The following is a 15,494-nucleotide window of genomic DNA, read 5'->3' on the forward strand; positions in this document are numbered from 1 at the left end:
GTAATCATTATTATTTATTTAAACAGATTGCCTGAGTCTCATTTACTTTATCATGCCTAAAATCACAGCATGAGTGAATGGCAGGGTCAGAATTTGAACCCAAATCTCCTGAATGGTTTGCATTATGCCCTACTGCCATATGCAGGCTGTGTAACCTTAGAACAGTCTTTCAGCTCTCCATCTGTTTCCTGCCTGGCTCAAAAAAGATAATATATGTGAAGGTGTCATGCAAAGTCTAACATAGTTTGTCTCTCCTTGTGAGGCATTTCCATCATCATCATTTCAGATGTGGTCAAGTGTTTGTCAATGTGCCTAGCATTGCTGATCTGGGAGTAATAAGGACTCTCTCAGCTCTAATTGTGGATTGAGCCTCTGTGAAGAGGATGTGTGGTGTATCAAAACCATTAAGGCTTTCCAAAACAGATGATCATGCCAATCAGTTGGGCGCACACAATCTGTGTGTGGGAGGGGGGGCGTGGGGGGGAGGGGATTAGAGGAGGTGAAGAGGAGAACATTTATTGACAACATCCCCTTGGTTCCAGGCTCTTTACATATTTGAGATAATCTTTGTAGTTGCCCTATGAATTATATAATATTCCCATTTTACAGATAAGGAGAGAGAGGCTCAGAGTCACTACCAGGAGGTGGTGGGGCTTGATTTCTAACCCTTTTCCTTCTGACTCAAAGCAGCAATTCACAGTGTGCTCCTGTTGCCTCATGAGAGTGAACCACAGATACTTGGATGTAGTTTTATATACTTCTACCTAAGAGCTTCAAGTGTAAGGCCGTAGATAGGATGAGCCCCATAGAAAGGCATGAAACCTTAAAAAAAAAAAAAAAGGGAAAACAAGACAAACTTGTGGGCACCCTCCTTGGGACTTCTGGGAGTAAAAATCCCTGTCAGGAACTGCTGCCACTTTTCTTCTGTTTCTGTCTCCTCCAGGTTTCCACCCTTCACCCAAGTCAGCTAAATTGCCATTCGTTCATTCATTTAACAAACTGATTGAAACACCAGCTTGTGCTGGTCCCAGGAGTAAGACAGACATGGTTCCTACCTTCATGGCGCCAAAGGCTGTGTTGAAGGAAGGGGGCAAGGAGAGTAATAAAGAATGGAGAAAAGCTATATATATATACATTTTTAAATAAATTTATTTTATTTTTGGCTGCATTGGATCTTCGTTGCTGCGTGAAGGCTTTCTCTAGTTGCAGTGAGCGGGGACTACTCTTCATTGCGATGCATGGGCTTCTCATTGCAGTGGCTTCTCTTGTTGCGGAGCATGGGCTCTAGGCGCATGGGCTTCAGTAGTTGTGGCACACAGGCTCAGCAGTTGTGGCTCACGGGCTTAGTTGCTCTGCGGCATGTGGGATCTTCCCAGACCAGGGATAGAACCTGTGTCCCCTGCGTTGGCAGGTGGATTCTTAACCACTGCACCACCAGGGAAGCCCAAGCAATATATATTAAACGTAGAATTACCATTTGATCCGGCAGTTCCACTTCTGGGTATACACACAAAAGATTGGAAAGCAGGGCAACTGATATTTATACACCAATGTTCATAGCAGCATTATTCACAATAGCCAAAAGGTGGAAGCAACTCAGATGTCCATAAATGGATGAATGGATAAACAAAATGTGGTACATCCATACAGTGGAATATTATTCAGCCATAAAAAGGAGTGAAATTCTGACACGTGCAACAATGTGGAGGAACCTTGAGGACCTTATGCTTAGTGAAATAAGCCAGACACAAAAGGACAAATATTGTATGATTTCCACTTATATGAGGTACCTGGAGTAGTCGAATTCACAGAGACAGAAAGAACAGTAGTTACCAGGGGCTGGGGAGAGAGGAAAATGAGGAGTTATTGTTTAATGGGTATTGAGTTTCAGTTTGAGACGATGAAAAGTTCTAGAGATGGGCAGTGGTACTGGTTGCATGGCAACAAGTGTACTTAATGCCACTGAACCATACACTTAAAAATGGTTAGAATGGTAAATTTTATGTTTATTTTACCACAATAAAAAAAGTAACATATTTTGGACTTTGTCTTGAAGAAAATGAAATGAAAAGTTATGAAAATAGATTCATCTTATATTTAACCAAAATAAGGAAATACAAATAGTTCTGTGATGGCCGTCATGTTAAGTGCTACAGAGAAGTGCTCCCTGGAGTTGGGAGAGAAGAGAGCAGGTGAACCTGCTCGGGTTGGTGGGCTTTGGGAACTGGGCAGGGCTTCCTCAAGAAAATGGCATTTAAACCAAGCCCTGAAAGAGTCAGCTTGGTGAAAGGGGGGTGGGTGTGTGTGGAGGACAGAACACTGCAGACAGAAGGGACAGCAGGGGGAAGACCAGGGGCAGCAACGGCCCTGGGTGCAGTCGAGGAAGAACAAGCCTGTGTGCGGAGCAGAGGAGGAGGCAGAGTGGGGAGGGAAGGTTGGGCTTGCGGGGCCTTGCAGAGGATTTCAGGCTCCTCGAAAAGCAAATGGAAGCCACCCTTAAGCAAGGGATTTTTTTTTTTTTTTTTTACGGTACATGGGCCTCTCACTGTTGTGGCCTCTTCTGTTGTGGAGTACAGGCTCCGGACGCGCAGGCTCAGCGGCCATGGCTCACGGACCTAGCCGCTTCGCGGCATGTGGGATCTTCCCAGACAGGGGCACGAACCCACGTCCCCTGCATCGGCAGGCGGACTCTCAACCACTGTGCCACCAGGGAAGCCCCGGGATTTTTATTTTTAATTTGCAAGCCTATTGGTTTAGTTGAGATTAAGTAGAAAGGGAAGGAAATTAAAGTTTATTGAGGGATTGCTCAGTGCCAACTAGCTCCTTACCATTCAGCTGTCTCTAAGCATAACACTTGGCACAGACAAGATGATCGGTAATGATCCAAATGGTTGATGTTCCAGATGAGGCTCAGGGAGGTGAAGCCATTTGACTCAAGGCTGTACGGCCTGTGGGATCCTGGCCTCTGTGCTTTAAAGGGTCCTTCCCTGGACGCCCTGGAGCTGTGTGCCTCCCCACATGACCCCGGAACTATGCCAACCTAGAGCCCATACCCCCTTCCAGACCAACCACAAGTACAGAAAACCCACATTTCCTTGCTCAAATGGCCCCAGCTCTCTTCTAGGGTCCTTCCTGGGTCCCTCCTCCCGAGAACACTGGTGTTATGTTGGGGTGGCCAAGGGGCAGCTGTTGGTGGGAGGGCCACTTAGGACTTGTGACTGGCATGGCCCAGCAGGTAAACACGAGGCTTCCTGGTTCAGGGCAGAGCCTGGGCGGTTAACTAGTTTCCTGTTGCTGCTGTTAAAAATTATCACAAATGTATCTTCTTACATTTCTGGAGGCCAGAAGTCAGAAACAGGTCTCAGTGAGCTACAATCCAGGTGTCAGCAGGGCTACACTCCTTTCTTGAGGCTTTAGAGGAGAATCCGTTGGCTTGCCTTTTCCAACTTCTAGAGCCCACCCATGTTTCTGGGCTGGTGGCGCCCTCCGTCCGTCTTCAAAGCCAGCAATCCCATCACTCCAAACTCTGCTTCTGTCGTCACATCTTCTCTGACTCTGACTCTTCTCTCCCTTTCACTTCTAAGGATCCTTGTGGTTATGTTGGGCCCACCAGGATAATCCAGGATAGTCTCCCCATCTGGAGGAGAGGTCTGGTGATTAGCAATCTTAATTTACCTTTGCCACGTAAGATACCACATTCACAGGCTCCAGGGATCAGGCTGTGGACATCTTGGGAAAGAGGGGCATTATTCTACCTACCACTGGTGGGAAGAGAAGCAGGTAGGTTGAGCTAGTTTTCCTTGTTCTACCATATTCCCAAGAACTCTAAGAATTTGAAATTCAAACCTAGACTTCCAGGTCATTATGAAGGTATGTTTATCAAAGTAGGCAAATAGAACAGAAACTGTATTTAAATGGTTTATTAGTTTATTTGATAACTTTTAGATATTGAGACATGTGGTATGTGGGCCTCCATTCGCACTCCTGCCACTGGCCCTACAAATATTAGGGGTAGACCTAACCCAAGGTCACATAACAAGCAAATGTCCAAATTAGAACACAAATTAGAACAAATCCTCTGTTATTTCCATCACACAGGGCACTTCTTCAAAGAGAAGTAAGGCTACCACTGTCTTACTCAGTTTTGATGCTACGTAATCTATCTATCTGCCTCCCTGGTGGTTATAAAGTTGTCTATTTTTGAACCTCCTATCCAGAGCCTAGCTCCCTGAAGCGGAAGCTTCTGAAGCTGTAAACCTCCTCTAACTAGTTTCCAATCTGCTCATAACTTGCTCATACCATACATTGTCCTAGGTGGATACCTCTTACACAGACCCTCCTCTTGGTCATTCAAGTTCTCGCATTTATGGTTTCACCAAACAATTAATTAGCGCCTCCACTGGGGATACACAGATGGTTTAGTCACTATCGCTGCCCTCATGGAATTCACAGTGTAGTAAGGGTGCCGGACAATGAAATAGACAATGATAACCCTAGGTACAGAGATGGGTGCATTGCTAATCCGGGCAGATCTGGGGCTGGGGTTTCGTAGAGGCTTTTCAGAGGAAGTGGTTCTCAAGCTGAGTCTCAACTAGGCCAGGAGGCTGGGGGCTAGATTTTTGGGTTGAGAGACTGGCATGTTTATAGGCCCTGAAGCTGCAGTGGGGCAAGTTTGGGGAATCCCAAATCAGTCAGGCTGACTAGAACAAGGAGTGGGAGGTGGGAGGAGGCAGAACTAAGGCTTAAAATACGAAGAGCCCCAGACTGACCCTGCTAGACCGCAGGCTTCATGAGGGCCCTCATGCTACTCCTTGCTTAGCCTCTGGGCTGGCTAGGTGTCTGGTACAGAGCAGGTGCTCGATAAATATCTGCTGAAAGACTGAATGATGTGGAGTTCCTGAACACCATACAAAGGATCCCTGGAGGCAGCATTTCTCAGCCCGGCTGCACACTAGAATCACCTGGGGGAGCTTTCAAAACTAAAAATCTGGGGCTTCCCTGGTGGCGCAGTGGTTGAGAGTCCGCCTGCCGATGCAGGGGACACGGGTTTGTGCCCCGGTCCGGGAAAATCCCACATGCTGCGGAGCGGCTGGGCCCGTGAGCCATGGCCGCTGAGCCTGCGCGTCTGGAGCCTGTGCTCCGCAACGGGAGAGGCCACAACAGCGAGAGGCCCGCGTACCGCAAAAAAAGAAAACTAAAAATCTGGGCCCTACCCTAAACCATTTCTCTTACTAGCTTATTAGCTCCTTGAGGGCAAGGGTTGTATCTCATTTCCCTTGAAACTACTCAGTGCCCAGCAAGTACCTGGCTCACAGTAGGGTTCAATATATTGTCTGGAGGAGGAGGGGAAACAAAATGTAAAAGGGCCACCCTAGATGCTTTCTCTGAATCTCTGGATATGGGGACTTGGTGCATTGGGATCACCTTTAAGATTCCCTGGGTGATTCCAGTGTGCAGCCAGGGCTGAGATCAGGGCCGCAGGCCCCACACCATGGAAATGTCCTACCCAGATCAGATTGGCAGGCCAGATACGCTCTGAATTGACAGCTCTGCAGGAAGTGAGGGGGGCTGAGTGCAGAGGTGGTGGTGTTGACGGTTTAGTGATCCAGGCGAGAGAGAATGAGAGCCCCAACTAAGGCGATGTGAGAAGCAAATGGATTTTGAGAGAGTTAGGAAGACACAGTCAGTAGGATCTGATGACTGGGGTGGACAGGTGAGAATCTAAGATGCTCCTGACTTCAGGTTTGGAAAACTTAGGTGAGTAATGGGGCTGTTTCCTGGAATCTGATATGTTGGGCAGACGCAGGTTTAGGAAGCATTTCGTGGCCCTGTAATCCTAACGGGACTCTGTAAACAGCTGTCTACTTTTTTGCTGGCCTTCTGACTGTTAAGCCCTAGAGTTTCCCTAATCTTTTCCATCTTGCCTCAGGCCCTCCCTGAGTAGTTCCAGCTCCTTTCTTTCCTTCTTTACCACCTTCACTATCCACTTGAGGGCGGGATGGGGGTGGTGGGCACTTCTTCCACAAAATCTGGCTGATGGTACGTCTCTTTAGTTCTTCTCCTCCCTGCTGCCCCAAAGACACACTCTGGGCCTGTTTTCTTCAAAAAAAAAAAAAAAAAAAGTCAAATCGGGGGAATGGTATAGGAATAGGGGGCAGCAGGGAGAAGGTTTCCCTTACTGTTATCAAAGTAACACTCTTAAGAACATTTGGAAAATACTGGGGAAAAATTTTAATCATTTATATCATGCCCACATAAATCCAGTCACTGCCATCATTTTGGTGTGTTTTCTGTCCCCCTCCTCTTTTTAAACTAGACGTAAATTATTTTGTTATGTCCTTTTTACAGTTGTAATCATACTGGTGAAACAGAACTGATTTATAAAAATAACTAAGCAGCTTAAGGGGGACAGCTTGAGAGTGGTGCATAGAAAGCAATAGAAAAAATATACCCAGTGGAGGCAAGGGTGTGGAAAACAGGCCCGCGTTAGGGTGTTGGTGGGAATGTGCATTGGTAGAGCTTCTGTGGAGGGCAACTTAATATCTATCAAAATCTCACATGGACACGACCTGTGCCCCATAATTCTACTTAGGATTATCCTGTAGAGGATATGGTCAAGTGCACAAATTTAAGTGAAAGAGAATGTTTGCTGCCTCAATTGTTTTTTCTTTTGGACCTGCACCCCTGAATAGGCTCTGGGCTCTCCCAACCTTGGCCTCTTTGGCAGGTGTTGGGGGAGCATCAGTTTGAAAAAAAAAAAGTAAGGAAAAACGGGAGACAGATGTTTATAGGGAGATAGATTAAACAAATTGTAGTGTGTCCATAGAAATGGGAGACCATGCTGATCTGGATAAGTGGGGTGGAATACTTTGCAGGATGGTATGTGGTATCCCATTTTGGTATTAAAGGCTAACACAAAATGTCTTGGAAGGGAGCCACTGAACTGTATATTGGCGAGGTCCAAGATCTGGGAGGTGGGGACTTGTTCTGAAGATGCTCCAGAGACCTGTCAGCATTGCACTGAGATTCAGGCTCTCCAATGAGGTGACTGGGTTCCAATCCCCGTTCTGCGTCTTACTGCCTGTGTGAACTTTGACAGGTCACGAACCTTTTGTGCCTTCATTTTCTCATGAGTAAAATGGAGAGAATAATCATTCCTATCTCATAGGGTTGAAGTGAGAATTAAATTTTTAGTTCATGTACCACCCTTAAAAGTGCTTAAGTATATGAATGTGCTTAATCGATATTAGCTAAATCAGAGATTCCTGAGTTTGCATTCCAGCTTTGCCACACTTTGGGCAAATTTCTTAACTTCTCTGAGCCCTGGTTTCCTGCAGGGTTGTAAGGATCTGGGTTAATGGTATGTAAATATCTTGCTGAAGAAATCGTCTCCCGCTGTAGTTCCTGGCCCTGTTGCAGAGGTGGTAATACCATTTTCTGGATCTTATCCCTGGGAGTGGATCTCATTCAGTCTTCAATTGAGGGGGAGCACACTTCAGGGCTAGAGGTAATGGAAGTCAGTGCAGCAGCCCCAGTGCCAGAGGGTGGCAGAGTGGGGGGGATGTGGTAGAAGGAGGGGTTCGGCTGCTACTCAGCTCCAGCCACATGTAGACTGGCCAAGAACTGCTAGATCTTAACTGTTTTTCGAGAGAAGTTGTGAAATCTCCTGGTTTTTAACTCTTGGCAATCAGCTCAATTTTGTAAACACTTTGAGGGCAAACAAAACACGGCAGCAGGCCATATTTAACCCACGAGCTGCCAGTTTGCTGTCTCTGCTCCAGCCTTTCTATTCTTGGATTGGCAAAAGATTTAATAAGTGCCCTGCTGTACCTGTACTCCTCAGCGCCTGATCGTGTTTACTCTTCTGCAACCTCAGGTCTGCTGGCCCAGTGTTGCTCTCAGGTGCTAATTCAGCCCGGTGCGTATTTCACTGTGGTTTTAATTTGCATTTCCCTGACTACTAGTGAGATTGAACATCCTTTTATGTATCTATAGAAGTATTTTGTCCCTCAGTAGAATTTTTGTTTTAGGTCTTTGGATCGTGCTCTAGTTGCTGATAGTTTTAGGGCTTCCCTAATGGAATTTTTCTTTTGAATAACATCACACCCACTAGGCTGGACTCCTCACAGCTTTGGTGCTGTCTGCACATCTTAGGGGGCCCAGCACCAAGCACAGTGCCTGCTACGCAGTAGGAAGCTCAGTAAATATTTGAACGAATCAAGTCCTGTTTCAAGAGTACGATGTTTCTTTATTTTGCAGTTCTCGGCACAAGTAGTATTGATTTAGCTATCGGCTTATTCGACAAGCACAACTCCCCCACTTTGATGAGCAGACAGACAGAGAGATTTGTCTGTGTCTTGCCCCGTTAAAACCAGGAAGTAAAAAGAGGAACTGTCTTGCCTTAAGGGAACAATGATTCTTGTAGGTGATTAGGGAAGTGTTTACTGAAAGAGGTACTGGTGCTTGAGAGAGGGAGAGATTGGAACTCTGATAGCCAACTGCTTAGAAATTATCCTAACATGAGGCTGAGGATGATAAGCCTGGGGTATGAGTGCCCCCTTGATAGTTTGTGCACATCATATTAATACGTGGCATTGAATGTGCCCTTTTCCGCATGATACAGAGGGTCAATTGCGAAGTGAAGCCTCTTTTATGTTGAAGTGGGAAGAGCATTGTTTTCACAGCCATAGACCTGAATTCCAGTCCCAGTGGCTCCCATTACCTCACCAAGCCTCAGTTTCTTTTTCTATAATGTGGGGACAGTAATAAAAAAAGGCTGTCCTTTAAATGAGAAAATGTTTAAAACATCCATTTCTCCTAACAATACTAAGTCTTCCATTTGATTTTTGTTGTGTTTACCATAACTAGTCTGCCTTCCTCCTAGGTCAGAGGGACCTCTCATCTGGTGGGGAGGGATCTAACCCACGTTTGTCTCTGAATCAATCTGCCTGTCTTAGGCAACTCTGTTCCCGGGAGCGACCTTTCTATGGATTTGCCAATCAAGCCTGGTCTTTGTGGTGGCAGTTTCTCTGATTCTTGGTTGCACAGCGGCTTTCCTAGAGAGTCAGTTCCCTGAGGGCTGCAGGGAGGTCACGCGGTTTGAGCAGTGTGGTTCTGCACGGCTGCTTTTGCATCTGTGCTCAGATTACCAACTTTTTGTTTTCAAGGTAGAAAAATACGCCAGCCTCACACCCCTTCAGTCAACACCCACTGGAATTATTTGCGGATGTATTTATTGGTTTGGGGTATCTTGACCAAGACTGGGTGGGGGGTACACTGTAAGCATTGCCTTTTTCCTCATCTCCCCTTCCTTTACCCTCCACTCAAGCCATACTTCCATTTCCTCCAGCACTGCAGACCCTCTCAGACCTCCAGTCCCTTTTGTTGCCTCACCTGGAGTGTCCTTCCACTCACTTTTCACCTGGCAAATTCCTTCCTTCTCAGCCTTCAGGATCCAGGTCAAATGATTCCTCTCTGAAGCTTCCTTTGGCCCTCTAGGCAGATTGAGGCCTCCCTTCTTTATAGATCTCCATTTACTCACTCACTTGATTAGCTACAGATTAATTGAGGGGCTACTGTGTGCCAGGCAGAGGCTACAGAGATTCATTTTAAAAAGAGTCTCTGCCCTAAAGGAGTGCATAGTCTAGGTGGGGAGACCCAAACATGCAGACAGACATGCTAACTGCATTAGGGAAGCACTGAGGGGGAGCATCTCACTTGCATCTGGGGACAGGTGACAGGGAAGGTTCCTGAAGGTGGGGACACCTGAGTCCTAAGAATGTCTGGGTATCCAGGTGGAAGGACTGGCTTGGGCAAAGATACAGAGTAGAGAAATGATGTGGTGTGTGCAGGACAGCGGCAAGCAGTTGGTTGTGTTGGAACATAGGCAAGGGCTAGAAAACTTAGGACTTTGTAGGTTGAACCACATGAAATTGTCATTTTTGTAGGTCAAAACAAAAATCGTCAGATATCATCAGTTTCATATGGTTCAAGCTAATATGTTCTCCTAAGGGTTTTGGATCCTATCTTAGTGTTTCCCACACTTCTGTCATTCTTGAACCACCTTCATAATTTTCACCACTGAGTACCCACTTAATTATTATGTAAAGAGACTCACTCTTTATTTTTAACTTAAATAAATTTATTTTAAAAGGAAATTTTATGTCCAAATGAAAAAAATCATGATTACTCAACATAAAAAAAAATTAATTGTAAAAAGAAACTCAGTGAAAATAAAACTCTTGCTAGATCCTGTTGCCTGCCTTGCTCTGCCTAAAAATGTCCCCTTCCACAAATAAAAGGAGTCTAAGCAATTGTTAGAGAAGTGTGCAGAGAGAGAGAGAGTTTGAGAGAGCAAACATATTTTAAGAGCCCAGGAGGGTTCATGGCAGTAGGAATTTGGAGGAGAAGATGGAATCAAGAAACGTTTGGGAATGAAAATCACCAGGATTAATTCAATGTCACAGGAGAGAAAAGAGGAATCAAGAATGACTTTCAGGACTTCCCTGGTGGCGCGGTGGTTGAGAGTCCACCTGCCGATTCAGGGGACACGGGTTCGTGCCCCGGTCCGGGAGGATCCCACATGCCGCGGAGCAGCTGGGCCCGTGAGCCATGGCCGCTGAGCCTGCGCGTCCGGAGCCTGTGCTCCGCAACGGGAGAAGCCACAACAGTGAGAGGCCCGCGTACCCGCAAAAAAAAAAAAAAAAAAAAAAAAAAAAAATGAATGACTTTCAGGTTTCAAGCCTGGAGGAACGCGGATAGATGATGGCGCCAGCTATAGATGTGGGGAACAGTGATTTAGGAAGGGAGGATGGTGAGGTCAAGTGTGCACATCTCGCATTTGAGATGCCCAACAAACAGCCAGGATGAGGGTTCGGAGCAGAACTACTGGGCACAGGCAGTCCTCAAGGCTGAACCTCTAATAGACCAGCTATGGGGGCAGCCGTTTTGGTGTGAGTGCTTCCTTGCATTTCCTCTCAGGCTAAAAACCGATCTTTGCCCTCCTCTGTGAAGGGGTAGATGGAAGTCCTGGGGCAGCAGTGTTCTCAATCATCTCGGTCTCAGCAGCTCCTAGCTCACTAGAGGAAAGGAGGTTGAAGGAGAAGATGGCAAGTTCCGCTTTGAACCTGCTGAGCCATAGGGCCATGGGGGACATCGAGGAGGAATATCCATCCAGATAGATTCTGCTCTCCATCCAGGCAATCTAAAGTTTGGGACTAGACCTATAGATTTGGGAATCACCAGCCTATAGATGGTGGTAGAAGCCATGAGAATAGATGAGAATGCCCAAAGACAGTGTGGTATCATAAGAGTAGCGGGCCCAGGGCTAAACTCAGAGGAACTACAGCATTTAAGGGGAGAGAAGTGGTGGGAAAGGAGACCATGAAGGAGACAGAAAAGGAACAGTCGGAAACTTTCAAAGTTAATCAGGAGAGGAAATGTCATGGAAGCCAACAAATGGAGTTTCCCAGAGAGGAGAAATCACCAGTGTCAGGTACAGCAGAGAGATCCGCCACAGTAAAAACACCTTCTGATGTTGCAGTTGGGATTTTACTGGTGACCTTGAAAAGTTGTTTTCAGTAGAGTGGTGAGAATAGAAACCAACATTCATATTGATTGGGGTGATGAACAAGCATAGATAGCAAATGTACACTGTTCTTTGCAGGGGCATATAACAGACCTTTGTTATTTGTTCATGCAATAAATATCTATTGACTGCCTACTGTGTGCCAGGCACTGTCCTAGGTGTTGATGAATAAAGCAGTGAACAAAAACATGGAATTTATATTCTAGGGATGGAGAGACAGACACTCTATGAAATACAGTTGATCCTTGAACATCATGGGTGTGAAATGCATGGGTCCACTTACAGACGGATTTTTTCCCATACATATATATACAACTATGTTTACTATGCAAGGTTGGTTGAATCCACAGATGGGGAACCATGGATACAGAGGGCTGACTGTAAAGTTATATGGGGATTTTCGAGGGGTGTCGGCGCCCCTAACCCCCCAGTGTTGTTCAAGGATCAAGTGTATATCAGATGATGATAAGTGCTTTGAAGAAAAATATAGTGACAGAGGTGTGTGGGTGTGTGTACTTTATATAAGGTGATTAGGTCAAGTCTCTCTGATCAGATGACTGTTATAAGGGATTGTTGCGTTTGTTTTAAAGCACAGTATCGAATTAATTGTAGTCCTTAATTTTTTTTTTTTTTTTTTTTGCGGTACGCGGGCCTCTCACTGTTGTGGCCTCTCCCGTTGCGGAGCACAGGCTCCGGACGCGCAGGCTCAGCGGCCATGGCTCACGGGCCCAGCCGCTCCGCGGCATGTGGGATTTTCCCGGACCGGGGCACGAACCTGCGTCCCCTGCATCGCCAGGCGGACTCTCAACCGCTGCGCCACCAGGGAAGCCCTGTAGTCCTTAATTCTTGACACCCGGTCTACAGTTAAAATAATTAGTTTATAGGTTTTACCACTCCCCTACCTGGGATCCATAAAACTTCCAATAAAATACAAAGTCCTTACCACGGTCTCTAAAACCCTCCATAATCTGCCCCCTGCCTTCCTCACCAATTCATCTGGTGCTGCCCTTCCCCTTTCTCGGTCCACTCCAGCACCAAAGCTGGAGTGAGTGAATGAAGGAATGAAGTGTGTCAGTTGGATGGTGTCTTCCCAAGTGGCCTCTCTGGCAAAAGGGGAAACAAGGCAGCTTAAGGTCAAAGAGCTTGAGCTTTGGTGCTGGACAAACCTGGCTTTGACTCCTGGCTGTGCTGCTTACAAGTTCTGTGACTTTAGGGAGGTCACAAATCCTCAGTTTCCTCATCTGTGAAATGGAGATTATATGATATCTATATTGCAATGAACAATATTATAGGCACAGTTGATAGTTAATGCAAATTGCTTAGCATAACGTGTGGCACATTGTAAGTGCCAAGAATTGGTAGTAGTGTTACCACCATTGTTATTGTTATCATTGCTTTGATACATCAGGCCTCCTCAGTTAACAGATGAGGAAGCAGGCCTCGACAGCGTCAAGCAATGAGCCAGGGAAGGAGGAGAGGTGACCAGCACCCAGGTGTTCACGTATGGAGTGCAAGCCAGTGTGGGCTTCCGAGCTGAGCAGACCTTGGTTCATGTTTTGGGTTTGTCATTTACCACGTTTGAGCTAGTTGCTTTACCTCTCTGAGCCTTGGGTTCTCCATCCTTAAAATGCCTCATGAGATTGTTGGAAGGTGGAGAAATAACATATAAAGGTAGCCTAGAGCTGGGCCACCTATAAGGCACTCAACAAGCAGCAGTTCTTCCCACCTCAGTGGTGGTGCTGCCTTCTTAATCTTCTCTGCTTAACCCAGTGGTTGGTTGGTTGGTTGGTTTTCCCAAAGAGATAAGGGAGACACGGACCCCTTTGAGAATTTGTAACCTGTGGACACCCAAACTCAGAGGGTTCCTAAACCTTTGCTGATAGTGGGGGTGAAAATTTAATAGATCCAGACTTAATCCAATCAATCAATCTCTCCTTCTCCCTCCGTCCTCTCTGTTCTGTCTCTTTACTGTCCGGCCCTGTGTGTGCCAGGCAAGTTGCTTTTATTGGGCTCGCACTTCTTCTAGCAACTTACGTCTAAGGGCCATTCTCAGCAAAGACCACAACCACACTCAGTTTCTGGAGCTGAAGGCATGGTGTCCCTTAAGTCTCCAAAGCATCAGTTTCCTTATCTGTAAAATGGATGGTGAGGATTAATGACGATAACATTGTTGGTTGACAGCACTTTGCCAGGTATGTTCACATGTAGTCTCATTAAATCCAAACAATAATTCCGTGAGGTAGACCTTTCATTCAACTCAGTCAATATTGAGTGCCTACTAGGTTCTAGGTAGTTTTAGCCACAGTGATGCCTCATGGAGCTCACAGAGGGGACTCACAGAGCTCACAGAGACTATAAAAACATGAAGCACTAAAGAAGGCAGTTTCAAATTGTAACAGATGTTGTAACAAAAATGAAACAAGGTAAAGAGCTAAGGGACGGGTGGTTAGGTTACTACCTGGATACAATTTATATAAATTCGTAGTATCAAAGTGTATCCTTGATACTTCTTTATTTATTTATTATTTATTTATTTATTTTTATTTTTTGGTACGCGGGCCTCTCACCGTTGCGGCCTCTCCCGTTGCGGAGCACAGGCTCCGGACGTGAAGGCCCAGCGGCCATGGCTCACAGGCCCAGCCGCTCCGCGGCATGTGGGATCTTCCCGGACCGGGGCACGAACCCACATCCCCTGCATCGGCAGGTGGACTTTCAACCACTGCACCACCAGGGAAGCCCCATACTTCTTTATTTTTATAGTAGCTCCCATCCCTGCCCCGGTCCCATAAATACAGATTTGCAGTGGACTGCTCTCCATGGGCATTACAGAATGCTTCAGTCTGCCCTCTTAAGACAAAGGGCCTCCGGAGGTTTCTAGGCCTGATATCCCTAACCAGTTAGTAGAGAGTTTAACTGAACTTCAAGGCAAGTCTATGAAAGGTGTGGACTTTGAATGTCAGACACCATTCCTTGGAGCTTGCATTGCCACATCTGAGGAGGGCAAATCCAGCCTGTGAAACTCATAAAGATGCCATCCCTAAGTAAAATAACCACCAACTGAACACGTTTGAAGTATGTGAAACAAAGATGAATGTAGTCAATTCAGAAAAATGAGCCCATTGGGGAAGAGAACAGTGGCTACAGCTGTGCAGAACGAAACTGCCCAGATGGTTTTATATTCTCCTTTACAGCAGAACATAATATTCTTTTTACCAAGGCAATGAATTTTCTCTAATAATTTGTTCTTTAAAAAAAAATACCTGGGCTTCCCTGGTGGCGCAGTGGTTGGGAGTCCGCCTGCCGATGCAGGGGACACGGGTTCGTGCCCCGGTCCAGGAAGATCCCTCGTGCCACGGAGCGGTTGGGCCCATGAGCCGTGGCAGCTGGGCCTTCGCGTCCGGAGCCTGTGCTCCGCAACGGGAGAGGCCACAACAGTGAGAGGCCCGCGTACCGCAAAATAAACCCAAAAAAAAAAACCTACTGTATGTCAGTTACTTAATATAACGTATTAAGAAATCTATAAAGAAACAATTTTAGCCAGTTTAAGTAACTTGACCACAGCCAACATTGGTAGAGGTGTCACTGAGCTCCAATCCTGTGTCCTTTAAATGCACCGCCCAACAAACCTCAGATGCCGCCCACTTGGTTAGAGAGAGGAGTGGCAGAGCCCAGGCCAGGCGAGGTCCAAGGGGCAAGCCCTTCACCCACCAGTATTCCTCACCCAGCACACTGTCCAGCCCACAGAATCCCACTTGACCATTCCATGAAAGGCAAGTGCCCCTTTCTGCTATCAAAGACAAAGTGGTTGGTTTTTTGTTTTGTTTTGTTTTGTTTTTGTTTGGTTCCCCCCCACCTTGTCTTTCAGTGTTTTAAATGACTCTAGTGCCAACAAGCTTGGGATTGCTCT

Source organism: Phocoena sinus, chromosome 1, assembly GCF_008692025.1.
Source record: "Phocoena sinus isolate mPhoSin1 chromosome 1, mPhoSin1.pri, whole genome shotgun sequence".
Taxonomy (NCBI): domain Eukaryota; kingdom Metazoa; phylum Chordata; class Mammalia; order Artiodactyla; family Phocoenidae; genus Phocoena; species Phocoena sinus.